The sequence below is a fragment of the Rattus norvegicus genome, chromosome 12, assembly GCF_036323735.1.
Source record: "Rattus norvegicus strain BN/NHsdMcwi chromosome 12, GRCr8, whole genome shotgun sequence".
Taxonomy (NCBI): domain Eukaryota; kingdom Metazoa; phylum Chordata; class Mammalia; order Rodentia; family Muridae; genus Rattus; species Rattus norvegicus.
Genome location: NC_086030.1, coordinates 28441125 through 28452426, shown reverse-complemented (window position 1 = coordinate 28452426; position 11302 = coordinate 28441125). Strand labels below are relative to the sequence as shown.

General features: G+C 44.4%; 1 long non-coding RNA gene across 1 annotated transcript; it reads left to right on the top strand.

Annotated features, from left to right (window-relative positions):
• The first annotated feature begins 450 nt into the window (after positions 1-450).
• LOC120095854 (uncharacterized) lies at positions 451-11004 on the top strand. Its single transcript, XR_005491730.2, has 3 exons — positions 451-853; positions 8815-8954; positions 10434-11004. It is a non-coding gene; the product is annotated as an uncharacterized LOC120095854 (long non-coding RNA).
• The last annotated feature ends 298 nt before the right edge of the window (positions 11005-11302 follow it).

Here is an 11302-nt window from a genome sequence, read left to right as displayed (position 1 = left end):
AAAGCTGGTTATGATGACATGGGTCTGTAAGCCCAGCACTAAAAGATGGGACAAGGAGATGGATCCTTGAAGGCTTGCTGGCCAGCTACGCTATGAAGTTTAGTTTTAATGGTCAACTTGAGATATCCCAGAGTCACGTGGGAAGAGAATCTTAGTAAAGGATTGTCAGAATCAGGTGGTTGGCATCGTTCACTGATTTGAGAGCCTTGAACTGTATAAGAGTAGTGAAAAACAAGTGAACCTCAAGCATGCACTCATTCATTTCTCTCTGCTCTTGACTGTGGATATTAGGTAACTAAGTGCTTCATTTCTACTTCCTGACTTTACTCATCCCGGCAGGGATGGACGTAACCCGGAAGTAAACCGTAACCCGGAAGTAAACCGTAACCAGGAAGTAAACCGTAACCAGGAACTGAATGCTAAAATAAACCTTTTCTGCCCTAAGCTACGGTTTGTCAGGCTATTTTTCTCACAACAGCAGAGACTAAACTTAAACACTGGCCTGCATCGCCATGTCTCAAATGAAAGGTGGAAGATACTGAAAGGCCAGCCCTATCTTTGTCCTCTCTGACTGCCACGTTTGTACAGCCCCCGTATGCCTATAGGTGCACGCATACACAGATTTCTTTAAAGCTGTCATGGTAAGGAGTGCCACGGTGAAGTCACCATGTTCCTTTTTTTTATTAACTAGTAAGTGCTGCCAAGGAGCATGTTCAGACCCTGCATGAATATCACGTTTGTCACTAAGCATCCAGTTACCTTGGTCGACCATCCTTCCTACATTCAATCGTCAGAATTCTATGCTAAGGAGCTGCTTCCTTTCTCCTCGGGTGTTCATTCAGTTACTTACAAGGTATATCATAACAGATGCTTAGATAATGATTAGCCTTCTGTGTGTATTAACCCATTCCAGACCACATGCACACACCTATAACCAGTTTCTGCATTTGTTCATTCAACCACCATTGGATCAAAAATATCATCTAAGATTGCATCTGTAGCCTCGGGTTTTGGGTTATTCTTGTAATTCCAAACTTGGGAGGCTGAGGAAAAAGGATTAAGTTATAAAAAGTTTAAAAGCCAGCCTGCAGTTCAGAGTGAGTTCAAAACCAATCTAGAAAAAGTAAACTGTCTCAAAATAAAAAGTAAAAAGAGTCAAGAAATATAGCTCAGTGGTAGAGCACCTGCCTAGAATCCTCCAGTGAGGGGCTGGGGGTGTGGCTCAGTGGTAGAGCCCCTGCCTAGAGTCCCCCAGTGAGGGGCTGGGGGCGTGGCTCAGTGGTAGAGCCCCTGCCTAGAGTCCCCCAGTGAGGGGCTGGGGGCGTGGCTCAGTGGTAGAGCCCCTGCCTAGAATCCCCCAGTGAGGGGCTGGGGGCGTGGCTCAGTGGTAGAGCCCCTGCCTAGAATCCCCCAGTGAGGAGCGAGTACATAGTTCACCAGTAGCACACTTGTGTAGCATATGCAAGATTCAACTTCTAGATGAAGAAGTATATCCATACTGTGGGTTCTGGACCATATCCCCTACCTACATTCTCTAACTTAACCCATGCCTTTGAAAAGATCTTCGTGGTTAGATATCAACTAAAGGGGGATGGAAAGAAAGCATCTGTCTCCACAGACTGACAGAATGGAAATCTTCCTCTGCTATTGAGCTGATGGGTAGAGAGAAGAACAAAAGTCCCAGGTCTGCTGGATCCATCGGCTTTCTCTTCTGTATCATTTTCTCTTTCGTTGAGAGTGCTTTCCAGCCCCTGGCAGTATCTCTCCTATTAAGCAACTACTGGTGCTTTTAAAGCCATCTAGAATGCGGAGGCTTGAGATTCCATTTCCTGGCTCACAGACAATTCCCTGTGAGCACCATTCCTTGCAGCCCTTCTTTGTGGCTGATGTCACCAAGGGCTGTCGCCTGCCTGGAACGCTTCCCTGAAAGCGAAGCCAGCAAAAGGCTCCCGTGGAACAGATGTTTCTGTTTAAGGCTGATAGGAACTGTGGGGACATTTTTCTCCCTCTCCATCAGTTTCCAAGCTCGAGATGCAGCTGTTTGCCAGCGTCACAGGTGGGGTTCTGATGAGGTTTGTGGCTGAGCTGAGCAAGGAAGACTGACCAATCCCAGGAGGAAGCTATTAGCCAACCCTGAGATAAAACAAGCGAAAATGGGCAGTTTTAAAACAGTTTGGAGAAAATATGCGTTGTTTCGTCCCATGCTTGAACTGGAGTCGAGTGTGTCAGTCTGCGTGCCTGTCTGTGTGCATGCGTGCGGGCGGGCAAGTGTGCATGCATGGGTGCATGGGTGCATGCAAGCCTTCATGCCTGCAAGTGCACAAGCTTGTGTGCCTGCGAGTGTGCCTGCAAGACAGCTTGCAAGTGGGCCTGCCTTCAAGTGTGCAAGTGTGCATGTGTGTGTGTGCATGTGTGTGTGTGTGTGTGTGTGTGTACACATTTGTCTGTTTGTTCATTTGTTTGTATGCAAATGCTCATGTCAGCATACAGAAACCAGAGGTCAATATCCAGTGTTTTCTTCACTCTCCACATTGCTTTTTGAACAAGGTCTTTCTCTCTAAACCCAGAGCCCACCTTTCAACTGAACCAGCAGTTTTCAACCTGTGGAACGCAACCCCTTTGGGGGTCAAATGACACTTTCACAGGGGTCACCTAAGACCACCTGCATATTATATATTTATATTACATGAATATTTACATGATTCACACAGTAGCAAAATGACAGCTATGAAGTAGCAGTGAAAATAATGTTGTGGTTGGGGGTCACCATAACATGAGCACATCAAAGGGTCACAGTGTTAGGAGACTTGAGAACCACTGACCTAAACTGTCTGACCAGCAAGAACCAGGGACCCCATCTTGATCTGCCAGGTACTGGGATTACAGGCATTCACTTTCATATCTGATTTGTATGTGAATGCTGGGGGCCCAAACTTGAAGCAGATCCTCCTGCTTGCATGACAAGTATTTCACTCCCAGCCATCTTCCCGGCTTTTGAGTTGGCTTTATTAAAAGGTATCGTGTCATGCTTAGACTGTAAAATGTCTCCATATTTGAATGCTTGCTCCCACTTGGCAGAGCCATATTGGGAAGTTGTAGAGTCACTGAAAATAAGAAGCTAGTTGGAGGAAGTGAGTCACTGGGGACAGGCTTTGAGGTTTGACAGATTCACCCCACTTCCTGTTCTATGTTGCGGTGGTTTGAATACGCTTGGCCCATAGAGAGTGGTACTGTGAGGAGATGTATATCATTGTGGGGATGGGCTTTGAAGTTCCTCCCAGGGTGGAAGAATCAGTCTCCTGCCATGCTCCTACCTTGATGATAATGGACTGAACCCGTGAGGCAGTCCCAACTAAATGCTGTCCTTTATGAGAGTTGCCTTGGTCATGGTGTCTCTCCACAGCAATGAAACCCCGACTAAGACAGAAGCAAGCAGATAACCAAGTGGGTCCTGAGGCTTGAACTCGGACCCTCGAGCTTGGCAGCAAGCACTTTCCTCTGCTGAGCCCCCAAAATAATTGCTGTATGTGTCTCTGTGTGTGTGTCTATGTGTGTGCATTTGTGTCTGTGTGAGCATATATGTGTGTCCATGTGAATCTGGAGGCCAGAGGTCAACCTTGGGTGTTACTCTTCAGGAGCCATCCACTTTACTTACTTGAGTCTCTCCCTGAGACCTGGAACTCAGTAATTGGCTGACCAGGAAGCTCAAGAGATCCTCCCTGTCTCCAACTTACCCAGCCCTGAGATGATAAGCACACTCCAACTGGAGTTTTACATTGGGTTTGGGGGCGGAACTAGGTTCTTATGCTCCCACAACATCTACTCTGTTGACCTAGCCATCTCCTCAGGACCTCCACGTGGGTTTTTCTTATTGTGGGTCTTGTTGGATTTGGGTTGGGTTGGGTTGGGTTTTTGACGTGAAGTCCCCTATACCCGAGCTACCCTGGAATTCACTATGTAGCCTAGGATGACCTCCAACTCTAAATCCCCCTGCCTCCACATCCCAAATGTGGTGTGCACCACCACTACCAGCTAGAATACTTCTAATGAAGAGTTTATGAATCACTGTCACCAAACCGAGTCCACATGGGCTCTGAAGAGACCCTGGTATACTTAACCGCGTGTTGACTTTTCTAATTCAGCTTCTATTTCACCTGAGTTTCCACAAGGATCATTATGGAAGCAGCAGACAAATATTTAAGAACAAGTTCCTAATGTGATTTTGCGGTGGAAAAATTAAAGGCTGAGAAAATTCCTAGCCATTGACTTCAGTGTTTCAACAAACTGGGGAAAGACTGCAATTATGCCTTAAATGGAAAGTTCTAGAAACACATCTCTCATTTTATAACAGAAACGCCACAGGCTGAGAATCAAATCCATCTGGGGGTGGAGAAAGACATCGCTTTAAGCTCACTGTAAAATCTAACAGCTTAATGAGGGAATGTCTGCTATGAGAGTATTTTCTGGAGGAGAGAGGATAGGCCAGGAAAATAAAGGCTGCTGAATTTACCCAGCGGTTAATATGATCCAGAGCTTTGCTGAATGTTCTCACATTTCCTTTCCATCACAATTCAAAGACTGGTATTTTCATTGCAAATTTTGTAGATGTTTGAAAACAGTCTCAGAATTTAAATGACCTTCCAAAGGTAAAACAGCCAACAGGGCTGGAGTGATAGCCAACAGTTAAAAGCCCTTGCTGCACTTGAAGAGGACTTGAGTTCAGTTCGAAGCACCCACATCCACCAGTTCACAACCACCTAGAACTCCAGCTCTAAAGAATCTGCTGCTCTCTTCTGGTTACTGTAGATAACTCAGTGCACACACACACACACACACACACACACACAGAGAGAGAGAGAGAAAGAGAGAGAGAGAGAGAGAGAGAGAGAGAGAGAGAGAGAGAGACAGGGAGGGACATACTTTATTATAAAATAAAATAAATTTCAACAAATAAATAAAATAAACCTTTTAAAAGTAGCTAGAAAATACTAAGTATTTTTTGTAATCTTGCCTATATGTATGTTATAATAGGAAATTTTGTATGAATAATATAACCAGAAAGGAAACTAATAAAACAAAACAATATAATGTATGATAATACAAATACATGACAGTGATGTTTAGCAGAGTGTTTCACATTAAATGTATAGGGGTCAATAAGAAGGAAATAAATGTTACACATAATATATTTAATTACTACCTTTTCCCATTGCTGCAACAAAATACTCTGGAAAAAGCAAAATAAGGGAGAAACAGTTTATTTGCGTCAGTCTCTAATATGGCCTCTTTAACGTATGCTAGTATGTCAAGGTCCATCCATATTATACTGTAAATGTATCTTTTACTCTACTGTAGTAATTTGTTACCTTCGAGACTTATTGCCCCTGTCTGCTAACCTAGGCCTAGTCCTGGAAGCTTCTAGCCTCCCCATACAATCTTATCTATGCCCAGAATGTTTTCAGGAAATCTAAGACTTCCTGCTGAATAAGCTTACCCTTTCTAGCTCTTTCTAAACTTTGGATGGCTGATTCAACTCAGCTCTCCTCACTCAAACTCCTCTCCAAGGTGATTGATTTAATTTGGCTTCTCTCTTGGCCTCTGACTGAATTTCTCTGCTTGGCTTCAAACTAACTCTAGCAATCTGTTCTAATCTTCTGTCCTCCTTCTCTGCCTCATTCTGTCTTCACCTGTGTCTAGCTTGTTCTCTTTCTGCAATGTGTCTTTGAACAACTGCCCAGGTAAAACTGTCTCCTCTCCTCTCCTCTCCTCTCCTCTTCTCTCTCTCTCTCTCTCTCTCTCTCTCTCTCTCTCTCGCTCTCACTCTCTCTCTGTGCTGCTCTCTTACATAGCTTCCCTTTCCTCTCTGTTCTTGTGAGAATTGGGCATATCCTATTCTGTCAAATCTTTCTCTGATTCATCACTTTGTCTGCCCCTCCATTGGACATCAATTTCAAATATGTCTGCTTCCTTCTACAAACTTAATTTACCTTCATTGTTTGGGATGAAAGGTGTATACTAAGGGTGTGTCCGTAATCCAGCCAGAGGGATTGAAGGTGTGTGCTAAGGGTGAGCCACACCAGAACTAGAAATGGGCTTTTTTCAACTTGGAGTTCACAATGTGATCAAATATCCTGCAACATTATACCATGTCAGTATTTTGTTCCTTTTCATTAAGAAGTTCTATTCTATTACATTGATTGACCACATTCAGTTGAGGTATTCAGTTAATAGCAGGTTGAGTTACTTATCCCTTTTGGCATTATGAATATCGTTGTCAAAGAGCCTTCACATACGAATTTTGTTTGAATATGTCTTCGGTCTCTTGGGGTATACACTAAGAAACTGAGATGCCAAGTCTTATAGGAACTCTGTTGTGAACGTCTTAAGGAGACATAGTCTTATTCTCAGCAGCTGTTTCCTTGTAATCCTGGAGTATGTTCTTTCAACACTATTCTATGGATTAACACTGTAATTCTCAAGGACCATACGGCCTGAGGGTCATATACAGCATGAAAAAAGCAGAAATAAATACAAAATCTTACACACTAAGCAGCATATCAGCCCTTCTACATCTTCCAGCCATAAATGATCCACCCAGGACTTCAACTTGAAGTCCAATACTGACCACAAGCCAGTCTCTTGAACTCTGGCTTCTGTTGCTATAGAACCCAATGGCCTGTTGGGTGACTTTTCCTGTGGTGATATAAGTAAGCATCCATTGACTCTAGTGAGAATGTCACTGACAGGACAAAGAGCTATTCTACTCCATTCTAGCTTAAGGAATCCATGAGTTTGTTGGATTTCCTTACATGGACAAGGGGTTACTACAGGAGCATGGATGAATGAAAGCAAGCTGTATCTCTGAAAAGCCCAACAAAGTGGGGGTAATAACTCATAAAAACTACATCCTCAAAGTTTTGTGCATGATTTCCAGGCAGTTCTGATCATGAGAGCATCTCCCTAGCAATTGCTGTTTGTAGAAACTTGGAGATTTTGTGAAGCCTGTAAATTTCCAGAACATTTTGAGACTTGTAAGTTGCATTTTATTTCTGAGCTTTAGATTCCCTCCATCCAGGAAGTAATGCTTCAGTTTGGAGAAGAGAACTGTACTATACACCTGTAGTCCAAATTTTCTATCCAGCTCCAGTATTAGTGAGACAGCACTAAAGACAATTCCCCAAGCAGATGGGGGTGGGGAACTGCAATTATTGATGTAGTTTGTCAACTTGACAGACTCTAGAATCATCTGGTAGATGACTCTCTGGGCATGCATCAACTGAAGTAGGAAGACCTTTATGGGTGGCACCATTCCCTGGCTGGATGATGTCATTGAGAAAGAGAGCTGAAAAAGCAGCAAAGCATCCTGCATCCACATCCATGATGGAGGTGATGCAACCAGCTGCTGCCTTAGCTTGGTTTTCATGCAAGTCCCGGAACAACTAGAGTGGGAGCTATCCTGAAAGCTGTTGCCTATATGTGGGATACGTTCCTCTAGCTGGGCTGTCTTGTCTGCCTCAGTTGGAGAGGATGTACCTAGCCTTGAAGATTTGATGGGCCAGTGTGAGAGGGATACCCAAGGTGGGGGGGGCACACCCATACAGAGGAGAAGGGGAGGGGTGGGGGAAAGGATTGTGGGAGTAATTGGAAAGGGGCAGTGAGAAGGATGTAAAATGAATAAGTAAAACTAAATATTATAAATAAATAAATAAATAAATAAATAAGAAAGAAAGATGTGGCTGCCTTGACTGCTCTTACATGATAAAATGTACCCTCGAACTGTGAGCCAAAATAAACCATCTCTCCCTCAAGTTGCTTCTATTAGAACATTCTATCACAGCCACAGGACAAGAAACTAAGGCCCCCAGCCCTCATGGGGGAAGCAGAATATGTTGAAAGTTTGAGGATTCGGAGTGAGAACTAGAGAGGGTACAACTGGGCCAAGATAAGTAGAGGAGGAAATGATGAAAGGAAAGAGGTGACATCTCAGCCAGAGTGACAGCCACTGCCAGTTGGACTAGACAAATATGTCAGAATGTTAAATGGGTTCTGCCCTCCAAGATACTGGGCCTTCATAGAAAGTCAGATCCCCAAAGTGAGGTGTGTGGCAGAAGCCAGTGCAGCTTTTGTCAGAGTGAAAAGAAATTCAGCCAAGCCTGAATTACACACACACACACACACACACACACACACACACACACCTGCATCTCATTCTGACTAAATCGCGTTAGTGACTCTAAGTAAGTTCCAACACCAGTCACTCTTTGAAATTGACAATAAAAGCAGTAATATGTTTCTGTCAGGAGCATTTTTCATATTATAGATAGAAGAGTTCCGGGCATAGATCTCTGCCTTTTGAAATCCCAAGAAAGCAAGGAATGGGCGTTGAAATTTAGAAAAGGTTTCCCACATTTATGTATTATCTCAAAGCGGTGGGAAATGAAAAGTCCAAAGTTTCATCTTTTGGTTTCCAAGGAGACAAGTGGGTTCGTATTCCAGGATTCTATTTCTCTTTAACTAAGAGAAGCAGGTGCACACTTCCCAGTGCAATGTAAGGAAATGCATGCAGCCCGTCGCTCAGACGAGCTCATGGCTGTGACCAAACACCTGACAGGAGCAATTTAAAGGAGGATTTACTTAGCTCATGGTTTCAGAGACTCTTAGAGTAGCAGTAAAGAGTTTCGTTCATGGAGTAGGAGTGTGTGGCAGAGGTCTTCACATCACAGTGGACCAAGAAGTACAGATGGGGGCAGTAATTGGAGGCCCGGCTTAGCTCATGGCTGCCTACTTCATTGATTTTTTTTTTCTTAATCACAGGGGCTCGACACATAGTTCCGTGGTTAGTCATGCTTACTTACTGCTCTCGCGGAGGATTGGAGTTCAGATCGAGGAACTCACATTGAGTAACTCACAACCTCTGGCTTCCGGATTCTGGCGCCCTCTTCTGGCCTCCATAGGTACCTGCACCTACCCACGCACACACCCACACATACATGTAATTCTTTTTAAACCCTTTTGAAAGCCACAGACAGATTTGAGAGACGGCTCCTGGGGGAAGTCCATACCCTGCAAGCGTAAGGACCTGGGATCACACTCCAAAGCACACACTTTTAAAAGGTGAGCGTGGCGATCTACGCTTGTAACCAACCTCAGCACTAGAAGACAGAGGGTATCGAAGAAGCCTCAAAACATCCCATAAGAATCTCCATACCCAGCTCTCTGCAGACCTCTCCCTTTAAGCCTTTATGAGCCAAACAATGAAGTATACCAAAAAGCAGCTCTCCCATTTTTTTTTTTCATTCTCTCTCCCTCACAGTCAACAACTTCATGCATACTGCTGCAGACTTTAGGTCTCACGGTACATTGTCTGTAGAGTAAGAGCTTAGTAAATATTAATGGAATTCATGAACGGATTCCAAGAGATATGGGTGAGGATGTCTCATCAGCAAACACAGTTCTCACCTCAAGGAGGATAAGAGATCATGTACTGTAGGGTACAGAGAGCTACTTCAGCTCTTGGGGCTGTAAGAGGGGCCCAAGTCTGGTTCTCAGCATCCACATCAGGTGATCTGTAACTACACCTCCAGCTCCAGGGGATTTGATGTTTCCACAGGTACCTGTGTGCGCACGCGCATACTCACACACACGCACGCGCGCGCGCGCACACACACACACATGCACACACTCGCACACACTTGCACACACACATGCACACACACACAAATAACAATTAACTAATTATAAAAGATACCCAGTTTGGTGTAGCACTTGGGAGTCAGAGGCAGGTGGATCTCTGTGTGTTTGAGGCCAGCCTGGTCTACAGAGTGAATGCTGGGCTAACCAGGGTTCCACCATGAGGCCTTGTCTCAGAGTAACAACAACAATCATAATAAGAGGATGGAAATCATAAAAAGCCATTATAGTCGCTGTAGAAATATCAGAACGGAAGCCACTCTTTTACACAAGTGATATACGTGGATTTAAAAGTGTTCAGGAAGTGTGGCTGTGTCTCAGATCCAGTATTCCTCAGCTTCTTCTCATTCTTGAAACAAAGCATCTGACAAAAATTACCCTCTGAAGTTTTCCAATTCTTCCTGAATGGTTCTGCCTTCCAGAGTCTCAGAATACATCCTTCACAGGACTCAATCTGCCCAGTATCCCTCTGCTTTTCTCAGACAATATCATCACTAAAGGCAACTGCATCGATTCAACACTGTTTTTATGAAACGGAGTTGAAAACAAGAAAGTCAATGTCAGATCGATCCCCCACACATAAAGCCTGCAAAATCTCTTTTACAAATGAGCAAGAATGTTGCAGAGCTAAGGCTGTGACTAGGAAGACCTACTGTCTCCCTCAAAGCCAGAGTCTTTGGCACCTCTGAGGTGACCTGCTGTCTACCAGGTATGACATAAACTCTGTACTTATCAATTTTCAGGTTGCTGTGACCAAGAACCTAACAGGAAGCAATTTCAAGAAGAAAGGGTGCCTTGGTTCACCATTTGACCATTTAATTCATCTTGGCGGAGCACCATGAGAACCCTGTGTGTTAACTGGTCACATTGTACCCATAGATAAGAAGCAAAGAGCAAAGCAACACCTAGAGCCCAGCTATGAAACCGTAAGTCTCACCTCTAGTGACCCCCTTTCTCCAGTGAGGCACCACCAAGATCCTATGACTCGCTCGAAACAGCACTACCTGGCTGGAAACATGGCTCAGTTTGTAAAGCGCTCGCTCCGCTATAATGAAGACCTGAGTTTGGACCCACAGCACCCATGTAGAAGCTGGAGGCAATAGCAGGACCCTGTAAATCCAGTTATGGGGGACAGGAATGGAGCTATCAAGAGGTTCACAAGCCTGTCAAATGGCCTGCTAGTTGTAAAGAGAGTTTGAGGGACACAGCTTTCAGGAGTCATCACCCATGCTGCATGAAGTAGCTGTCTCTCAGCCACCCCTGCTCCTGTAAGTTGCCCCTCGCATACGCTTCTGTTGTAACTCCAATAAAGTCTCGGTGAAGGTGTTACTTTGGTCTTGGGATGCCTATTTCAGGTGAAGCCTCTCTCTCTCTCTCTCTCTCTCTCTCTCTCTCTCTCTCTCTCTCTCTCTCTCTGTGTGTGTGTGTGTGTGTGTGTGTGTGTGTCTTTACTCCCCAGAGAAAGACTCACAATATATAAGTCACACACACACACACACACACACACACACACACACACTACTGCCACCTGCTGGAGACCAAGTATTCAAACACATGAGCCTATGGGTCACGTTTTACATTGAAACCATGACACCCTCTCTCTTTCAGCCTT